Here is a 20,782-nt window from a genome sequence, read left to right as displayed (position 1 = left end):
CAAGTGGCGCTGAGGGCCTGGGCAGAAGCCCATTTAGAGGATGATGAGGAAGAGGAGCCAGAAAATGGCCCCTCAGAAGGATTTCCACTATCTATGGATGGTGTTACCACTGCAATTGTGCACCCTTCCAGACCAGGGAGCAGTGTCTCCATGCAAAGCCTGACCGCAGAGAAAAAGGAGAGAAGAAAGGGAGTTCCAATTGCAAATGGCAAAACTGAAAATTGAGGCACAACAGGAGGAGAAGAGGGCAGAAAGAGAAGCCAAACAAGCTGAGGCTGAAAGAGCAGCCAAACAGATTGAAGCTGAAAGAACAGCCAAACAAGTGGAAGCTGAAAGAGCGTTGGCTGAAAAGAAACTATTGTTGGCTCATGAACTGAGTCTCAAGGAGCTGGAGATCAAGGCAAGACAGTCTGAATCCAGTAATAATGGTGGCAGCATACAGACAGGACCTGCTGGAGAAAAGAAGGTTCGTATACCCAAAAATGTGGTGCCCAGTTTTGTGGTGGGAGATGACATAGATAAATGGTTAGCTGCTTATGAAGTTGCACTAAGGGCTCATGAGGTTCCTGAAGGGCAATGGGGGGTAGCTATGTGGGGTTATGTGCCGCCATTGGGGAGGGACACACTTCTCACATTGGATCCACCGGATCAAAACACATACCCACTCCAGAAAGCCACTTTACTTGCCAAGTTTGGGCTGACCCCTGAGGGATACCGTCAGAGGTTCAGGGACAGCACCAAACAAACCACACAAACATGGGTAGATTTCTTTGATTTCTCTAGTAAGGCACTGAATGGATGGGTGCGGGGCAACAAAGTAGCAGATTATAAAGGTTTATATGACTTGATCCTGAGAGAGCATATGCTTAATGTTACTTATACCGATTTGCGCCAGCACCTAGTGGATAGTAAGCTGACTGATCCCAGGAAGCTTGCTGAGGAGGCGGACCTCTGGGTTAGCACCAGAGTGTCCAAAAAGGTACCTGGGGGGGACTCCCACAAAGGTGGTCAGGGTTCCCAACAGAAGAAAGAGGGGGGAGATAAACTTACAGATAAGGAACTCTCTAAAGGCCCCCAAAAGAATTCCCAGGGAGGGGGTGGCAACCCTTCCTTTTCCAAATTTGGGAAGAAACCAGGGACATTTGACAGGTCAGGAAAATCTAGCCCCAAATGCATGGAGTGTTACCAATATGGTCACTACAAAGGCGATCCACAGTGCCCCAAGAGGGCACCGTCCACTACCGGACAGGCACCTGGGTTGACTAGTGTAGCACTCGGGGGGGAGATGGACCCCACTAGCTTTGGGGAGCAGGTAGAGATTTCCCTAGTGTCCCTGGGAGAAGGAGAAATGATGTCCAAGGTCCACATGCCTAAAAATACTTCCAAGTACCGGCAGTGGGTCCTCATTGATGGGCAGAAGGTGGAGGCTCTGCGTGACACAGGAGCCAGTATGACTACTATCAAGAGTCAGCTGGTGTCCACAGAGCAGATAATCCCTAATACATTCCACCAGGTCATAGTCGCTGACAATCGCGAGAGTCACCTACCGGTGGCTCGGGTTCCCTTTGAGTGGGGGGGGGTCTCTGGTACTCTGAAAGTAGCTGTGAGTCCTGCCATGCCTGTAGATTGTCTGTTAGGCAATGATCTAGAGCATACTGCTTGGAAAGAAGTAGAGCTCAGATCTCACCTGGAGATGTTAGGGTTACCTGAGTGGGTCTGCATGACCACCCGGTCCATGGCTGACCGAGAGGGAAGTCAAGGGCATCTGGAGCCTGGAACGATGGCCCAGGGAGCTGCCAAGAGGAGGGACGAGGGGCGCGGGAAACCGGCCCCAGAAGTTCCCCCAGTGGCTGACGGGGCTCCTGAGGAGGAGACTCCCGAGCCAACTGGGGAAGACATTGCCACCCTAGGTGACTTACCGGAGCTTGCTGGCTGGCAAGTTGAGGGTGGACCCACCAGGGAGGAATTCTGCAAGGCGCAGAAAGAGTGTCCCACTCTAGAAGGGTTGAGGAAACAAGCCTTAAACCAGGCAGCAGGTGACGCCTCTGGCACTCACCACCTATATTGGGAGAATGATCTCCTCTACAGTGAGCTTAGGGTTCCGGTCTTTGGGGCAGCACGTGTGCTGGTGGTCCCCCAATGTTACCGAGCCTTCCTACTGGGTCTGGCTCACGACATTCCCCTGGCAGGACATTTGGGACAAGACAAGACCTTCAACAGGCTTGTCACCCACTTTCACTGGCCCAAAATGAGGACACACTCAGACAAATTCTGCAGGGCTTGTCCTACCTGCCAGGCTAGTGGTAAAGCAGGAAAGAGGGTTAAAACCCCCCTGATTCCACTTCCTGTCGTTGGCACCCCCTTTGAAAGGGTGGGCGTCGACATTGTTGGCCCCTTGGACCCCAAAACTGCCTTAGGCAACAGGTTTATCCTGGTTTTGGTGGACCATGCCACCCGGTACCCAGAGGCAATCCCTCTGAGGACCGTAACTGCATCGGTGGTAGCCAGAACCCTGATGGGGATATTTACCCGTGTGGGATTCCCCAAGGAGATAGTGTCTGACAGAGGCACTAACTTCATGTCCGCGTACATGAAGCATCTGTGGGATGCGTGTGGTGTAACCTACAAGTTCACCACACCCTATCACCCCCAGTCTAATGGGCTTGTGGAGAGATTCAACAAGACCCTGAAAGGCATGATTGGTGGCCTCCCTGAGGCCATGAGGCGTAAATGGGACGTCCTCTTACCATGCCTTCTCTTTGCTTACAGAGAGGTCCCCCAGAGGGGGGTAGGGTTCAGTCCCTTTGAGCTTCTCTATGGGTACCCCGTCAGGGGACCCTTAAGCATTGTCAAGGAGGGATTGGAGAACGCTCCAAAGACACCCCCTCAGGACGTGGTCAGCTACATGTTGGCCCTCCGCAATCAGATGACCCGCTTCTGGAAAGAGGCCCAAAGTAACCTAGAGGCCAGTCAAGAGGTGATGAAACAATGGTATGACCAGAAGGCCACTCTGGTAGAGTTTCAACCTGGAGACAAAGTGTGGGTAATGGAGCCAGTAGAGCCCAGAGCTCTCCAGGACCGCTGGTCTGGCCCATTTGAAATAAAGGAGCGGAAAGGGGAGGCCACTTACCTAGTGGACCTCCAAACCCCTAGGAACCCCCTAAGGGTGCTCCACGTGAACCGACTAAAAGCTCATTTTGAGAGGTCGGAGATCAACATGCTTCTGGTCACAGATGAAGGAATGGAAGAGGAGAGTGAACCTCTCCCGGACCTCCTCTCTGCCCAAGAAGGTGATGGGTCCGTAAGCGGGGTCATTCTGTCTGACTCCCTGACTCTAAACCAGAAAGGAGACTGCTATGAGCTGTTGGAGCAGTTCTCCCCCCTCTTCTCCCTTACTCCGGGACTGACCCACCTCTGTGTTCATGATATTGACACCGGTGACAGTCTCCCTGTGAAGAACAAAATTTACAGGTTGTCAGATAAGGTGAAGGCCAGCATCAAGGAGGAGGTCTCCAAGATGTTGACGCTAGGGGTTATTGAGAAGTCCAGTAGTCCCTGGGCCAGCCCAGTGGTGTTGGTCCCCAAGGCTACTGCCCCAGGCGCGAAGCCAGAACTCCGGTTCTGCGTGGACTACCGGGGTCTCAACTCAGTCACACGGACTGATGCTCACCCCATCCCCCGAGCTGATGAGCTCGTGGACAGGCTAGGCGCTGCCAAGTTCCTGAGTACGTTCGATCTTACTTCAGGGTACTGGCAGATCGCCCTGACTGAGGGGGCTAAGGAAAGGTCCGCCTTTTCCACCCCTGACGGCCATTACCAGTTCCGGGTGATGCCGTTTGGATTGAAAAATGCCCCCGCTACCTTCCAACGGTTGGTTAACGGGGTCCTGGCTGGCAAGGATGCCTTCTGTGCAGCCTACCTGGATGACATAGCTGTCTACAGTTCCAGCTGGGAGGAACACCTGCTCCACCTCGAGGAGGTGCTTCAGGCCCTGCAACAGGCAGGCCTGACCATCAAGGCTAGTAAGTGCCAGATTGGGCAGGGTTCCGTGGTGTACTTGGGACACCTAGTAGGTGGTGGCAAGGTGCAGCCACTCCAGGCCAAGATCGAAACTATCAAGGCCTGGCAACCACCTCGAACCCAGACTGAGGTGAGAGCCTTTTTAGGCCTCACCGGATACTACCGCAGGTTTGTCAAGGGCTATGGTACCATTGTGTCCCCCTTGACAGAACTCACGTCCAAGAAGCAACCTAGGTTGGTGAATTGGACAGAGGCTTGTCAGAAAGCCTTTGACGCCCTAAAGGAAGCCATGTGCACGGCCCCCGTGCTCAAGGCCCCTGACTACTCCCAGGAATTTATCGTGCAGACAGACGCTTCAGAGCATGGCATAGGGGCAGTCCTAGCACAGCTAAATGAGGAGGGCCAAGATCAACCGGTAGTCTTTATTAGCAGAAGGCTATTACCACGGGAACAGAGGTGGAGTGCTATTGAAAGAGAAGCTTTTGCTGTGGTCTGGGCACTGAAGAAGCTGAGGCCCTACCTGTTTGGGACTCACTTCCTAGTTCAGACAGACCACAGGCCCCTCAGATGGCTCATGCAGATGAGGGGTGAGAATCCAAAACTTCTGAGGTGGTCCATTTCCCTACAGGGGATGGACTTTACGGTGGAACATCGCCCAGGGGTTGACCACGCCAATGCTGATGGTCTCTCCAGGTACTTCCGCCTTAGCGATGAGAGCTCCCAGGAGGTCGGGTAGCTCTCCCCACTTTCAGCTGGGGGGGACACATGTTAGACCTGACAGCCTTAGGGTAGTCACCCCTAACTTTTTGCCTGCCTCCCTCCTCGTTTTGGATACTGTTCTTGCTGGTTTTTAGACTCTGCGCACTTTACCACTGCTAACCAGTGATAAAGTGTATATGCTCTCTCTCTGTAAACATGGTAACTTTGGATCATACCTGATTGAACTATTTAATCTACTTATAAGTCCCCAGTCATGTGCACTCCAGGTGCCTAGGGCATATAGATTAAATGCTACTAGTGGACCTGCAGCACGGATTGTGCCACCCACTTAAGTAGCCCCTTTTCCTTGTCTCAGGCCTACCATTGCTAGGCCTGTGTGTGCAGTTTCACTGCCACCTCGACTTGGCATTTAAAAGTACTTGCCAAGCCTAGAACTCCCCTTTTTCTGCATATAAGTCACCCTTAATGTGTGCCCTGGGTATCCCCTAGAGCAGGGTGCTGTGTAGGTAAAAGACAGGACATGTACCTGTGTAGTTATATGTCCTGGTAGTGTAAAACTCCTAAATTCGTTTTTGCACTACTGGGAGACCTGCTCCCTTCATAGGCTAACATTGGGGCTGCCCTCATACACTGTTGAAGTGGCAGCTGCTGATCTGAAAGGAGCAGGGAGGTCATATTTAGTATGGCCAGAATGGTAATACAAAATCCTACTGACTGGTGAAGTCGGATTTAATATTACTATTCTAGAAATGCCACTTTTAGAAAGTGAGCATTTCTTTGCACTTAAATCCTTCTGTGCCTTACAATCCACGTCTGGCTAGGTTTAGTTGACAGCTCCTTGTGCATTCACTCAGACACACCCCAAACACAGGGTACTCAGCCTCACTTGCATACATCTGCATTTTGAATGGGTCTTCCTGGGCTGGGAGGGTGGAGGGCCTGCCCTCACACAAAGGACTGCCACACCCCCTACTGGGACCCTGGCAGACAGGATTGAACTGAAAGGGGACCTGGTGCACTTCTTAGCCACTCTTTGAAGTCTCCCCCACTTCAAAGGCACATTTGGGTATAAAACAGGGCCTCTGCCCTACCTCATCAGACACTTGCTGGAGAAGAAACCGGAACCAGAAACTACATCCTGCCAAGAAGAACTGCCTGGCTGCTCAAAGGACTCACCTGTCTGCTTTCTACAAAGGACTGCTGTCTTGCTGTTGCCCTGCTGCCTTGCTGAACTCTTGTCTGGCTGTGAAAGTGCTCTCCAAGGGCTTGGATAGAGCTTGCCTCCTGTTCCTTGAAGTCTCAGGACCAAAAAGACTTCTTCCTTTCACTTGGACGCTCCGTGCGCCGAAACTTTCGACGCACAGCTTGTTTCGCGGCGAGAAAAACGCCGCACACCGACGCTGATCGACGCGACGCCCTCGGGGCGATCGAGACTTCGACGCACAACCTCGCAAGGACAAAGCCGCTCGACTTTCCAGGAGAAATCGACGCGACGCCCACCGTGAGTGCGAAACTTTGACGCACGGCCTCGCAAGGACAACGCCGCCCGACTTCCAAGGAGAAATCGACGCGACGCCTGCCGTGAGACCAAACTTTCGACGCACGGCCTCGCAAGGACAACGCCGCCCGACTTCCAAGGAGAAATCGACGCGACGCCTACCGTGAGATCGAAACTTCGACGCGCAGCCCCGCAGAACGACGCGCAGCCGGAAAACAAGCAGGAGAATCCACGCACAGACCCGGGACATCTGGTAATCCCCGCGATCCACAAAAAGAGACTGTCTGCGCGCCGGAAAACGACGCCCGACTTCCCCGCGTGGAAAAGACCGACGCAAGTCTGTGTGTGCTGAGGAGAAATCGACGCACACACCCCTTTTTCCACGCATCTCTTCTCCTGTGGCCCTCTGAGGAGATTTTCCACCAGAAACCAGGTACTTTGTGCTTGAAAGACACTGTATTGCATTCTAAAGACTTAAGACACTCTATATCACTTCCCTGTGATATTTCTACAATTTTCCATTGCAACTTTATTCTTTTTGACCTACAATTATCCTGATAAATATTATATATTTTTCTAAACACTGTGTGGTGTACTTTTGTGGTGCTATATGGTGGTATTGTATGATTTATTGCACAAATACTTTACACATTGCCTTCTAAGTTAAGCCTGACTGCTCGTGCCAAGCTACCAGAGGGTGGGCACAGGATAATCTTGGATAGTGTGTGACTTACCCTGACTAGAGTGAGGGCTTTTGCTTGGACAGGAGGTAACCTGACTGCCAACCAAAAACCCCATTTCTAACAAGCATGATTCCAGGAATCTGCACAAGATAGTTCCCCCTTATAAGGAGGGGGATGACATTAACAAGTGGTTTGCTGCACTTGAGAGGGCCTGTGTTGTACAGGAGGTCCCTCAAAGGCAGTGGGCTGCTATCCTATGGCTATCATTTAGTGGAAAGGGTAGGGATAGGCTCCTTACTGTAAAAGAAAGTGATGCCAATAATTTTGCAGTTCTTAAGAATGCACTCCTGGATGGTTATGGCTTACCACTGAACAGTACAGGATAAAGTTCAGAGAGACCAAAAAGGAGTCTTCACAAGACTGGGTTGATTTCATTGACCATTCAGTGAAGGCCTTAGAGGGGTGGTTACATGGCAGTAAAGTTACTGATTATGACAGCCTGTATAACTTGATCCTGAGAGAGCATATACTTAATAACTGTGTGTCTGATTTGTTGCACCAGTACCTGGTGGACTCTGATCTGACCTCTCCCCAAGAATTGGGAAAGAAGGCAGACAAATGGGTCAGAACAAGGGTGAACAGAAAAGTTCATACAGGGGGTGACAAAGATGGCAATAAGAAGAAAGATGGTAAAAAATCTCAAGATAAGCACGGGGATAAGGGTAAAACCAAAGATCCCACTTCAAATCTTAAACACTCTTCAGAGGGTGGGGATAAAACAAATTCTTCCTCTTCTTCTCAACCTGCACACATTAAAAAGCCTTGGTGCTTTGTGTGTAAAAACAGAGGCCATAGGCCAGGGGACAAGTCCTGTCCAGGTAAACCCCCTGAGCCTACCACCACTAATACATCAAGCTCTAGTGCCCCTAGCAGTAGTGGTACTAGTGGTGGGACTGCTGGCAACAGTCAAGTTAAGGGTGTAGTTGGGTTCACTTATGGGTCCATAATAGAAACTGGGGTAGTCAGTCCCAAGACAGTTTCTGTCACACCTAGTGGCATTGGCCTTGCCACACTGGCTGCTTGTCCCCTTACAATGGATAAGTACAGGCAGACAGTTTCAATAAATGGTGTTGAGGCCTTGGCCTACAGGGACACAGGTGCCAGTATCACTTTGGTGACTGAAAACCTAGTGGCTCCTGAACAACACATCATTGGACAACAGTATAAAATTATTGATGTCCATAACTCCACTAAGTTTCTTCCCTTAGCTATAATTCAGTTTAGTTGGGGTGGAGTTACTGGCCCTAAGCAGGTGGTGGTATCACCTAGCTTACCTGTAGACTGTCTCTTAGGTAATGACCTAGAGGCCTCAGGTTGGGCTGATGTAGAGTTTTATGCCCATGCAGCCATGCTGGGCATCCCAGAGGAATTGTTCCCTCTCATTTCTACTAAAATGAAAAAGCAAAGGAGAGAAGGCCTGAAAACTCAGGATCCCTCTCCATCAACAGGTACAAAGGGTATCACAGTATCCCCTAACCACCCTGCCATTCAGGATACCATTCCTGTGGTGGGAGAAACCTCTCCTGGGGTGGCACCTGTTCCAAGGGAATCATCAGCTGGCAAAGCTGTACTCCCTGAGGTAGAAGTACCTCTCTGTGGGATAACTAACATTGGTGACAAAACGAGCACCATTTTAGTTAACATAGAGCATCCCTCCAACCCTCCCAGAGAAACTTTAGTGCAGAAACCCTGCACTGCCTCACAACACTTAGGACAGCATCCCTGCCCTAGTGTGGAGCTCATAGGACAGCATCCCTGCCCTGCTCCAACTCAAGAGAAACAGCATCCCTGTTCTCTCTTCCAGCCATATGGACAAAGTTTTTGCCCAGCTATGGCTTTTCTGAGACAGCATCCCTGTCTGGCATTTCCATCACTACAAATAGGTTCAGTGGACAATTCCCACTGCTCTAAACTAAAACTTACTGATAGAAACTCTGAAAATACATCTTCACATTGTTGCTTAGCTAAAAAACTTCAAACAGGGTGGTTTACATCCCCACAGGGAAGTAACCATATAGTGGATGATAAAGGGAGTAACCTGTCTATTGCAGAGCTACTCTCTACTTATCACCACTTAGACAATAAAGTCTCAACTGGCCAAGGTTAGCCTTATTGTCCTTCATTTGGGGGGGGGGGTTGTGTGAGAAAGTAGCCTCTTTCTAGCCTTGTTACCCCCACTTTTGGCCTGTTTGTGAGTGTATGTCAGGGTGTCTTCACTGTCCCACTGGGATCCTGCTAGCCAGGGCCCAGTGCTCATAGTGAAAACCCTATGTTTTCAGTATGTTTGTTATATGTCACTGGGACCCTGCTAGTCAGGACCCCAGTGCTCATAAGTTTGTGACCTATAGGTATGTGTTCCCTGTGTGATGCCTAACTGACTCACTGAGGCCCTGCTAACCAGAACCTTAGTGGTTATGCTTTCTCTTTACAAATTGTCACTAACAGGCTAGTGACCAATTTTACCAATTTACATTGACATACTGGAACACCCTTATAATTCCCTAGTATATGGTACTGAGGTACCCAGGGTATTGGGGTTCCAGGAGATCCCTATGGGCTGCAGCATTTCTTTTGCCACCCATAGGGAGCTCTGACAATTCTTACACAGGCCTGCCACTGCAGCCTGAGTGAAATAACGTCCACGTTATTTCACAGCCATTTTACACTGCACTTAAGTAACTTATAAGTCACCTATATGTCTAACCTTTACCTGGTAAAGGTTGGGTGCTAAGTTACTTAGTGTGTGGGCACCCTGGCACTAGCCACGGTGCCCCCACATTGTTCAGGGCCAATTCCCCGGACTTTGTGAGTGCAGGAACACCATTACACGCGTGCACTACATATAGGTCACTACCTATATGTAGCTTTACAATGGTAACTCCGAATATGGCCATGTAACATGTCTAAGATCATGGAATTGCCCCCTCTATACCATCCTGGCATAGTTGGCACAATCCCATGATCCCAGTGGTCTGTAGCACAGACCCTGGTACTGCCAAACTGCCTTTCCCAGGGTTTCACTGCAGCTGCTGCTGCTGCCAACCCCTCAGACAGGCTTCTGCCCTCCTGGGGTCCAGCCAGGCCTGGCCCAGGATGACAGAACAAAGGACTTCCTCTGAGAGAGGGTGTTACACCCTCTCCCTTTGGAAAATGGTGTGAAGGCAGGGGAGAAGTAGCCTCCCCCAGCCTCTGGAAATGCTTTCATGGGCACACATGGTGCCCATTTCTGCATAAGCCAGTCTACACCGGTTCAGGGACTCCTCAGCCCTGCTCTGGCGCGAAACTGGACAAAGGAAAGGGGAGTGACCACTCCCCTGACCTGCACCTCCCCTGGGAGGTGCCCAGAGCTCCTCCAGTGTGCTCCAGACCTCTGCCATCTTGGAAACAGAGGTGCTGCTGGCACACTGGACTGCTCTGAGTGGCCAGTGCCAGCAGGTGACGTCAGAGACTCCTTCTGATAGGCTCCTTCAGGTGTTGCTAGCCTATCTTCTCTCCTAAGTAGCCAAACCCTCTTTTCTGGCTATTTAGGGTCTCTGCTTTGGGGATTTCCTTAGATAACGAATGCAAGAGCTCATCCGAGTTCCTCTGCATCTCTCTCTTCACCTTCTGCCAAGGAATCGACTGCTGACCGCGCTGGAAGCCTGCAAAACTGCAAGAAAGTAGCAAAGACGACTACTGCAACTCTGTAACGCTGATCCAACCGCCTTCTCGACTGCTTTACTGGTGGTGCATGCTGTGGGGGTAGTCTACCTCCTCTTTGCACTAGAAGCTCCGAAGAAATCTCCCGTGGGTCGACGGAATCGTCCCCCTGCAACCGCAGGCACCAAAGAACTGCTTCACCGGTACCCTGGGTCTCCTCTCAGCACGACGAGCGAGGTCCCTTGAATCCAGCAACTCTGTCCAAGTGACTCCCACAGTCCAGTGACTCTTCAGTCCAAGTGTGGTGGAGGTAAGTCCTTGCCTCCCCACGCCAGACTGCATTGCTGGGAACCGCGACTTTTGCAGCTACTCCGGCCTCCGTGCACTTCCGGCGGAAATCCTTTGTGCACAGTCCAGCCTGGGTCCACGGCACTCTAACCTGCATTGCACGACCTCCTAAGTTGTCCTCCGACGACGTAGGACTCCTTTGTGCGACTTCGGGTGAGCACCGTTTCACGCATCCTCGTAGTGCCTGTTTCTGGCACTTCTGCAGGTGCTGCCTGCTGCTGAGAGGGCTCCTTGTCTTGCTGGATGCCCCCTCTGTCCCCAGATGCAATTGGCGACATCCTGGTCCCTCCTGGGCCACAGCAGCATCCAAAAACCCTAACCGCACAATTTGCAGCTAGCAAGGCTTGTTGGCGGTCTTTCTTCAGGAAAATACTTCTGCACAACTCTCCACGGCGTGCGGGATCCATCCTCCAAAGGGGAAGTCTCTAGCCCTTGTTGTTCCTGCAGAAACCTAAGCTTCTACCGTCCAGTAGCAGCTTCCTTGCACCCACAGCTGGCATTTCCTGGGCATCTGCCCATCTCCGACTTTCTTGTGACTTTTGGACTTGGTCCCCTTGTTCCACAGGTACCCTCGACTGGAAATCCATCATTGTTGCATTGCTGGTTTGTGTCTTTCCTGCAGAATTCCCCTATCACGACTTCTATGTCCTTTGGGGAACTTTAGTGCACTTTGCACTCACTTTTCAGGGTCTTGGGGTGGGCTATTTTTCTAACCCTTACTATTTTCTAATAGTCCCAGCGACCCTCTACAAGGTCACATAGGTTTGGGGTCCATTCGTGGTTCGCATTCCACTTTTGGAGTATATGGTTTGTGTTGCCCCATCCCTATGTGTCCCCATTGCATCCTATTGTAACTATACATTGTTTGCACTGTTTTCTAATACTATTACTGCATATTTTGGTATTGTGTACATATATCTTGTGTATATTTGCTATCCTCATACTGAGGGTACTCACTGAGATACTTTTGGCATATTGTCATAAAAATAAAGTACCTTTATTTTTAGTATATCTGTGTATTGTGTTTTCTTATGATATTGTGCATATGACACTAGTGGTACTGTAGGAGCTTCAGTCGTCTCCTAGTTCAGCCTAAGCTGCTCTGCTAAGCTACCATTATCTATCAGCCTATGCTGCTAGACACCCTATACACTAATAAGGGATAACTGGGCCTGGTGCAAGGTGCAAGTACCCCTAGGTACTCACTACAAGCCAGTCCAGCCTCCTACAAAGACTACCAGCAACATTGTAGCGCCTCATCCTGCCGGCTTTCTCAGCGGTTTACGGGTGGTGCATGCTCTGAGGGATGTCTGCCTTCACCCTGCACTGGAAGCCAGGAAGAAATCTCCTGTGGGTCGACGGAATCTTCCCCCTGCCAACGCAGGCACCAAACATCTGCATCGCCAGTCCTCTGGGTCCCCTCTCATCCTGACGAGCATGGTCCCTGGAACACAGGAGCTGGGTCCAAGTGTCTCCCACAGTCCAGTGACCCTTCTGTCCAAATTTGGTGGAGGTAAGTCCTTGCCTTCCCACGCCAGACAGTAATCCTGTGTACTGCGTGATCTGCAGCTGCTCGGGCTTTTGTGCACTTTTCCAAGACTTCCTTTGTGCACAGCCTAGCTCAGGTCCCCAGCACTCCGTCCTGCATTGCCCAACTCGCTGAGTTGGACTCCGACGCCGTGGGACCCTCCTTTGTGACTCTGAGTTGACTGCTGTCCTCAGATCTTCTAAGTGCCTTTTCTGGTACTTCTGCAGGTGCTGCCTGCTTCTGCGGGGCTCTCTGAGTTGCTGAGCATCCCCTCTGTCTCCTCCTCCATGGGGCGACCTCCTGGTCCTTCCTGGGCCCCAGCAGCACCCAAAATCCTCAACTGAAACTCTTGCAGCTAGCAAGGCTTGTTTTCGGTCTGTCTGCGTGGAAACAACTCTGCATCCTCCAGCACGCCATGGGACATCTTCTGACCAAAGGAGAAGTTGAAGACACCTTCCGTTGTTGCAGAATCTTTGGCTTCTTCCACCCTGAGGCAGCCCTTTTGCACCTTCATCCGGGGTTTAGTGGGCTCCTGCCCCCCCCCCGGACACTTGCGTGACTCTTGGACTTGGTCCCCTTCCTTTACAGGTCCTCAGGTCCAGGAATCCGTTTTCAGTGTTTTGCTTGCAGTTGTTGTCCTTGCAGAATCCCCTATCTTGACTTTACTGTCTTTCTGGGGTAGTAGGGTAACTTTACTCCTACTTTTCAGGGTCTTGGGGTGGGGTATCTTGGACACCCTTAGTGTTTTCTTACACTCCCAGCGACCCTCTACAACCTACACTAGGCCTGGGGTCCATTCGTGATTCGCATTCCACTTTTGGAGTATATGGTTTGTGTTGCCCCTAGGCCTATTTCTACCTATTGCATTCTATTGTGATTCTACAGTGTTTGCACTACTTTTCTAACTGTTACTTACCTGTTTTTGGTTTGTGTACATATAATTTGTGTATATTACTTACTTCCTAAGGGAGTATATCCTCTGAGATACTTTTGGCATATTGTCACTAAAATAAAGTACCTTTATTTTTAGTAACTCTGAGTATTGTGTCTTCTTGTGATATAGTGCTATTTGGTATGAGTGGTATAGTAGGAGCTTTGCATGTCTCCTAGTTCAGCCTAAGCTGCTCTGCTATAGCTACCTCTATCAGCCTAAGCTGCTAGAACACCTCTATTCTACTAATAAGGGATAACTGGACCTGGCACAAGGTATAAGTACCTCAAGGTACCCACTATAAGCCAGGCCAGCCTCCTACAGTTGTAACAATTCAATATTGTTATTGGGTTAGTTAGCCCAGTAGGTCATGTTGTTAGACTTTACCATGTTTTTCTCACTAGCGAGTCCGCCAGGCTTGATTTCTTTCAGGTTGTGCCTCAGGGAGACTTTTGAGCATGTGTGATTGACCTTCCATTTTATTCAGTTTTATGTATTTCTTTTCTTGCACACATCTTCACATGTTAGTATGGTGGTGAAACCACATTCTTTCAGTCATGCAGATGTACTAGAGTAAGTGACCCAGGGTATAGTGGCATACAGTGGAATGGTGGACAGTGTAGTAGCATAGAGTGGAGTGGTGAAGAGTAGAGTGGCATAGAGTAGAGTAGCATAGGGTGGAGTATCATAGAGTAGAGTGACAGGGAGTGGAGTTGCATAGAGTAGAGTGACGAAGAGTAGAGTGGAATGAAGTGGCATGAAGTAAAGGTTATTTGGGGTGTGGCATAGACTAGAATGGCATAGAGTAGAGTGACATAGACTGGAGTGGCATAGAGTGGAGTGATATAGATTGGAGAAGCATAGAGTGAAGTGGCACAGAGTAGAGTGACGTACAGTAGAGTGGCGAAGAGTGGAGATGCACAGAGTAGAGTGGCATTGTGTGGATGTCATAGAGTAGAGTGGCAGAGAGTGATGTAGAGTGTCATAGAATAGAAGGGAGTAGTGGCATTGCATAGAGTGGCATAAAGCAGACTGCCATAGAGTAGCTTTGTGTGAAGTGGAGTAGAATGGTGCAGAGTAGGGTGGTTAGAATGGCATAAAATAGAGTGCATAGAGTGGCTTAGAGTAGATTGGTGTGGAGTGGCATAGAGCAGATGGCATAGAATAGAATGGCGTAGTGTGGGGTGGAATAGAGTGGCATAGAGAGGAGTGAAGTGGTATAGAGTGGTACAAGTTGGCGTGGCAAAGAGTGGAGAGGCATGAAATAGAGTGGCATAGAATTGAATGGTGGATACAGGTGTACAGTGGAGTGGCATAGAGTGCCGTAGAGTGGCTTTGTGTGGACTGAAGTGTCGTAGAGAAGAGTGATGTAGAGTGGCATAGGGTAGAGTGGCATGAAGAGGCATAGAATGGAGTGGCATAGAGTGGCATGGCATACAGGGGAGTGGCTTAGAGTTAAATGGTACTGTGTTGAGTGGCGTAGAGTACAAGGAGTGGCATAGAGTGGTATAGGGTGAAGTGGAGTAGAGTGGTGTGGACTAAAGTGGCGTGGAGCCACATATAGTGGCATGGAGCAGCGTAGAGTGGCATTGACTAGAGTGTCATAGTGCACAGAGCCCTATAGTCGCATTGTGTGGAGAGGAGTGAGATAGAGTAGCGTGAAGTGGGGTGGAGTGGAATGGAGTGGCATATAGTAGAGTGGAATAGACTAGCATAGAGTGAGGTAGCGTAAAGTGTGGTGGAGTACAATGGCTTGGAGTAGAGCAGAGTAGCATAGAGTAGAGTTGCATATAGCACCACAAGGTGGCTTTGCATAGAGTAGAATGGAGTGGCATAGAGCGGAGGGGTGTACAGTAGAGTGGCGTGACATAGATCTGAGTGGGGTACAGTAGTACCATTGTAGGTGTAAGTAACTAACACATCAATAGAGACAACACGTAGGGTGGGAGCAACATAAATATTAAGCTGTATGCTTGTAATAGCAAAATGAATGTAAAAAAATAGTGTGTGGTAGTGAGTGCATAGAATAGAGTAGAGTTGCATGGAGTGGAGTCACGTAAAGTAGAGTGGCATAGACTGACGTGGAGTAGAGTGGCTTGGAGTGGAATTTTTTGGTGTAGAGTAGCATATAGAGTAGAGTGGAGTATGTACGGTAGAGGAGCGTACAATGGAGTGGTGTAAAGTGAGGTGGTGTACAGTCAGGTTGCATAGATTAGAGTAGAATAGACTGGAACAGCACATGTTAGAGTGACATAGAATGAAGTTGTGGAGATTGACAGAGTAGAGTGGAATGGGGTGGTTTAGAGGGGCATACATGGGAGTGGTATACTGTGAAGTGGCATAGGGTAAAGTTGCTTGAAGCAGAGTGAAGTAGCATAAAGTTGAGTAACAGAGTGGAGTAGCATAGAGTAGAGTGGCATAGAGTGACAAAATGTATATTGTCCTAGAGCGGAATGGAGTGGCGTAGAGTAGAGTAACATAAAGTAGTGTGGTATAGAGTGCCTTGTGAAGTTGTGTGGCATAGAGTAGAGTGCTGTGGAGTAGAGTGACAGAGTGGAGTGGCATAGAATGGATTAGTATGGAGTGGATTAGCGTGGAGTGGAGTGGCATAGAGTGGGTTGGAGTAGAGGGGTGTAGAGTGGAATGGAGTGGAGTAGACTGCTGTGGAGTGGTATAGAGTTGAGTGGCATAGAATGGCATGGAGTAGAGTGGGATGAAGTGGCACAGAGTGGCATAGAGTAGAGTGGTGATGAGCAGATTGGTATAGAGTGAAGCGTTACAGAGAAGGATGGTGTGGAGTAGAGTAGCATGAAGTACAGTAATGGTGTGTAAAATAGAGTGATATAGGGAAGAGTGCCGTAGAGTAGCACTGTGTGGAGGGCAGTGGCATAAATTGGCATACAGTAAAGTGACATACAGTAGATTGGTACTGAGTGGACTTGTGTGAGGTGATGTAGAGTGGACTTGAATGGTGTGTAGTGGTGTAGAGTGGTATAGACTAGAGTGGCCTAGAATGTAATTGTGTTGAGTGGTGTAGAGTAGAGTGACATAGAGTGGTGTTGAGTGGAATAGAGTGTTATTGAGTGGTATAGACCGGCATTGAATAGAGTGGCATGTAGTGGGGTGGCACCGGGTAGCATGGCATAGAGTGGAGTAGCATAGACTAGAGAGGCATAGAGTGTCATTGAGTGGCATAGAGGAGAGTGGTGTGGTATAGAGTGAAACGAAGTGGAGTGGCATAGAGTGGAGTAACATAGATTAGAGTGGCAAAGAGTAGTACAGTTTCTGGGTGTAAGTAACTAAAGCCTCAATAGAGACTGCAAATAGGTTGAAAGTAACATATATATGAAGCCATATGCCTGTGTTAAAAGTAGAAAAGCACATTGAACATCTAGAAATAATACTGAAATGCTCATAAAAGAAATAGTGCATTGCAAAAAGATGAGCGGCATAAAGTAGAGCAGCATAGACTGGCATAGACTGGCGCAGAGTGGAATGAAGTTGCATAGAGTAGCATAGAATAGAGTGGTGTAGAGTAGCATGGTATACAATGGAGTGATGTAGAGTAGAGTGACATAGAATAGAGTGGCCAGCATAGAGTGGAATGGCAGGGAGTGGAGTGGCATAGAGTAGAGTGACACAGTGTAGTGGCATAGTGTGGTGGCGTACTTTAATGGTCTGGAGTGGAGAAGAGTGGTGTAGAGTGGCATAGAGTAGATTGGTATAGCGTGAAGTTGCATAGAGTAGAGTAGAGTGTAGTGTAGTGTCATAGACTGGAGTGGCCCGGAGTAGAGTGACATAGAGTGGTATTGAGTAGAGTGGAATTGAGTAGAGTGGTGTAGAGTGGCATAAAGTAGAGTAGGGTGGCATGAAGTAGAGTGGGGTTGAATGGCGTAGAGTGGCAAAGAGTAGAGCCCTGTAGAGTGTCATTTTGCAGAGTGAAGCGGCATGGAGTGGCATACAGTACAGTAGCATAGAATAGAGTGGGGTGGAGTGGATTAGAACGGGGTAGAGTAGAGTGGCATAAAGTGGCACATTGTTGTGTGAGGTAGTGGAGTGGTGTAAGGTGGCATAGAGTGGAGTGGTGCAGAGTACCATGGTGTAGAGTGGAGTGGCATAAAGTATAGTGGCACAGAGTAGAGTGAAGTGGCTCGGAGTAGAGTTCAGTAGAGTAGCATAGAGTGTATTTGCATAGAGTAGAGTAGCGTAGACTGATGTAGAGTAGAGTGTCTTGGATTGGAATGGAATGAAGTAGCATAGAGTGAAGTGATGTGGAGTGGCGTAGAATTGAGTGCAATTGATTTGCAGTGTGTGGAGTGAACTGGTGTGGAGTGGCATGGAAGAGAGTAGCATAGGGCCATATGTAGGAACACATTTTACCATTGACACAGAATGGGAAAAACCCTTTGCTACATCTGGCCCTTAGAGTGGTGTAGATTAGTACACTTGTGGGTGTAAGTAACTAATGAGTCAATAGGGGAGGCAAATAGAGTGAATGCATCATAAATATGAAGCATTTTGCCTGTGTTGAAAGTAGAAAAGCACATTGCACATCGAGGAATAATAGCAAAAGTCTTATTAAAAAAGTATACTAAAGTAGAGCAGCATAAAGTGCAGTCATATAGAATAGAGTAGCGTAAACTCATGTAGAGTAGAGTGGCTTGAAGTGTAATGGAGTGTAGTAGAGCAGAGTGGAGTACAGTGGGGTGTTGTACAATGGAGTGGCATAGGATGGCATTTAGCGGTATAAACTGGAATGGCATACAGTGTAGTGGCATAAACTAGAGTGGAGTGACAGACTGGCACACAGTTGAGTGGTGTACAGTAGACTGACTTATAGTGGAGTGACATTGAGTATATTGGCATAGAGTGGAGTAGAGTAGAGTGGAGTAGCATAGAGTGTAGTCACATAGAGTAAAGAGCCGTAGACTGACATAGAGTAGAGTGGCATAGAGTGGTATTGAGTGGGGTGGAGTAGAATAGCATGGACTTTAACATATAGAGAGGACTGGAGTGGCTTTGAGTGGCGTAGAGTGAAACAGAGTGTTGTAGCATGGCATAGAGTGGAGTGGTCTAGAGTGCAGTGGTGCAGAGTAGAGTGGCTTTGTGTGGAGTGGCATAAAGTAAAGTGGTTTTGAGTAGAGTGGCATAGAGTGGAGTGGAGCTCTTTATAGTGTAGTGGCATGGAGTTGAGTGGCATACAATGGTGTGGAGTGGCGTAGAGTAGAGAGCAGTGGTGTAGAGTGGCCTGGAGTAGAGTAGAGTAGAGTAGAGTAGAGTACAGTGGCGTAGAATGGAGTACCATAGATTTGAGTTGGATAGAGTAGTACAGTTGTAGGTGTAAGTAACTAAAGTGTCAGTAGAGATTGGCTAATAGTGTGAAAGTTACATACATATGCCTTATGCCTGTGTTACAATTAGGAAAGCACTTTGCACCTCCAGTAATAACACTGAATTACTTATAAAATGTAGTGTGTTGCAAAAAGACAATGAAGAGCAAAGGCAGGGAAGTACATATGCACTTGAATCATGCTTCGTAGATAAGCTACCACAAGAAAGAAGGGGAAGCCTCAAAAGGTTACAACTAGAGTGACAATGAAAACAACTAATGGTGTGCTGTGGGCAGGTTGTAATCCTACTGAACAGTAAAAAATGTGTCTCACAGCACAGCATATGCACTGTGTAGGCAAGACCTAAAACTAAAAAATGAAATGAACTCAGAGACCAGGCCCATCCTAGCTGCAAAGGACCTTCCTGTAGCCATGTGAGCCCACTGTGTGCTTCACACAGCCAACTTGTTTTTGGTAAAAATGGTCCCGATCCTAGCAGGAGTGGAAGCCATGAATGAGCAGCAGAAGAGCATATAAAAAAAGTCCTATACCCTTTAGTTCTTTTGTGTAGTCCCACAGTCTGCAGATTGTGCAAGGCATTGGTCAGAAGGAGGCAGGAGAGTTCTTGTGCCAGCTCATGCGCTTGTTGCAATACTTGCTGTCCCTGAGTGCCTTAGGCCTTGGACAACATTACTGCCAACTGTCTCTTTGCAGGCCGATGAGTGAGATAGCGATGTGGTGGAAGGTCTTCTCCAAAACAAGCTGGTCTTCCTGACCACTAGCCCTAGAGCACCTATTTGTTTTATTGCTAACACACATGGGGTATGGTTTGCTACTGAGTATAACTGGCAGATGTGTTCTGAGGGCAGGACCTTAATCCCACAAACACACAATTTCAGTGACTTATGGCCCAGATGTGCCTGTAGCAATTGCCAGGCACGTGGTAGCCTCTGTAAAAAAAAAGATTAGGGCAAACAACATTACCCTACAACAAAGTCTGATATTGCTGAGTGGTACTCCTGAAAAGTCTTCCAGTTTCAAAATGGGTGAGGTTATCGATAGATAGATGTTTATGTGCAGAGTGCATTTTTCTTCCTCTTGTATCCCCTTCCTTTCATAAACCCAATTCCCCAAAGGCATGTGTTGTACGAAAGCTCCTCTTGTTTGAAATCCTTGCTGCTTCGCTCTGTGCACTATCTGGGGATCCCCCTACATGAGTCTGTTTAGCCAAGAGTCTTTCTCACTATGACTTCTCTCCTGGGAACTTGCTCCATATGCCATGGACATCCTATTATATGGTGTCTGCAAAGATGGTTCAGAATCAATCAATCAAGATTTATAAAGCATGCCTAATCACCCGATAGGGTATCCAGGCGCTAGTAGGTCCCAGAGGTTCATTCGAACAGCCAGGTCTTGAGTGCCTTTTTGAATTCCATCAGGATGTGATTGTTCAGAGTTGCAGGGGGAAGCTGTTCCAGGTTTTGCTGCAATGTGGTAGAAGGAGCGGCTTCCACTTCTGCTTTGGTAGATGCGGGGACTATGAGTGAGTGATAGGGAGGCAAAGTGAAGTCTTCTCAATGGTTGATGGAAGTTCATGCGGTGGTTAGTGTAGGCGGGTCCTTGGTTTTGTAGGGCCTTATGTGCGTGGGTCAGCAGCTTCAATTGGCATCTCTTCTGTATGGGGAGCCAGTGGAGTTGCATGAGATGGGGTGTGATGTGGGTTCGACGGAGAAGGTTGAGGATGAGCCTGGCTGCGGTGTTCTGTATGGTCTTGAGCCTCTGTAGGAGATGTGCAGAGATTGCTAACTAAAGAGCGCTGAGTAGTTCAGTTAGCTGGTGATGAGGGCCTGTGTCGCAATGAGTCTCATGTGCAAGTGTAGCCACTTGAAGATCTTATGTAGCATGCAAAGAGTGAGGAAACAGGCAGAGGAGACAGTGTTGATCTGTGATTTCATGGTAAACTTGTGGTCAGTGATGATTCCAAGGTTTGTGGCATGGTGGGAGGGGGTGGGTGCAGTCCTGGGC

The sequence above is a fragment of the Pleurodeles waltl genome, chromosome 9 (assembly GCF_031143425.1).
Source record: "Pleurodeles waltl isolate 20211129_DDA chromosome 9, aPleWal1.hap1.20221129, whole genome shotgun sequence".
Taxonomy (NCBI): Eukaryota; Metazoa; Chordata; class Amphibia; order Caudata; family Salamandridae; genus Pleurodeles; species Pleurodeles waltl.
This window is presented reverse-complemented; position numbering follows the sequence as displayed.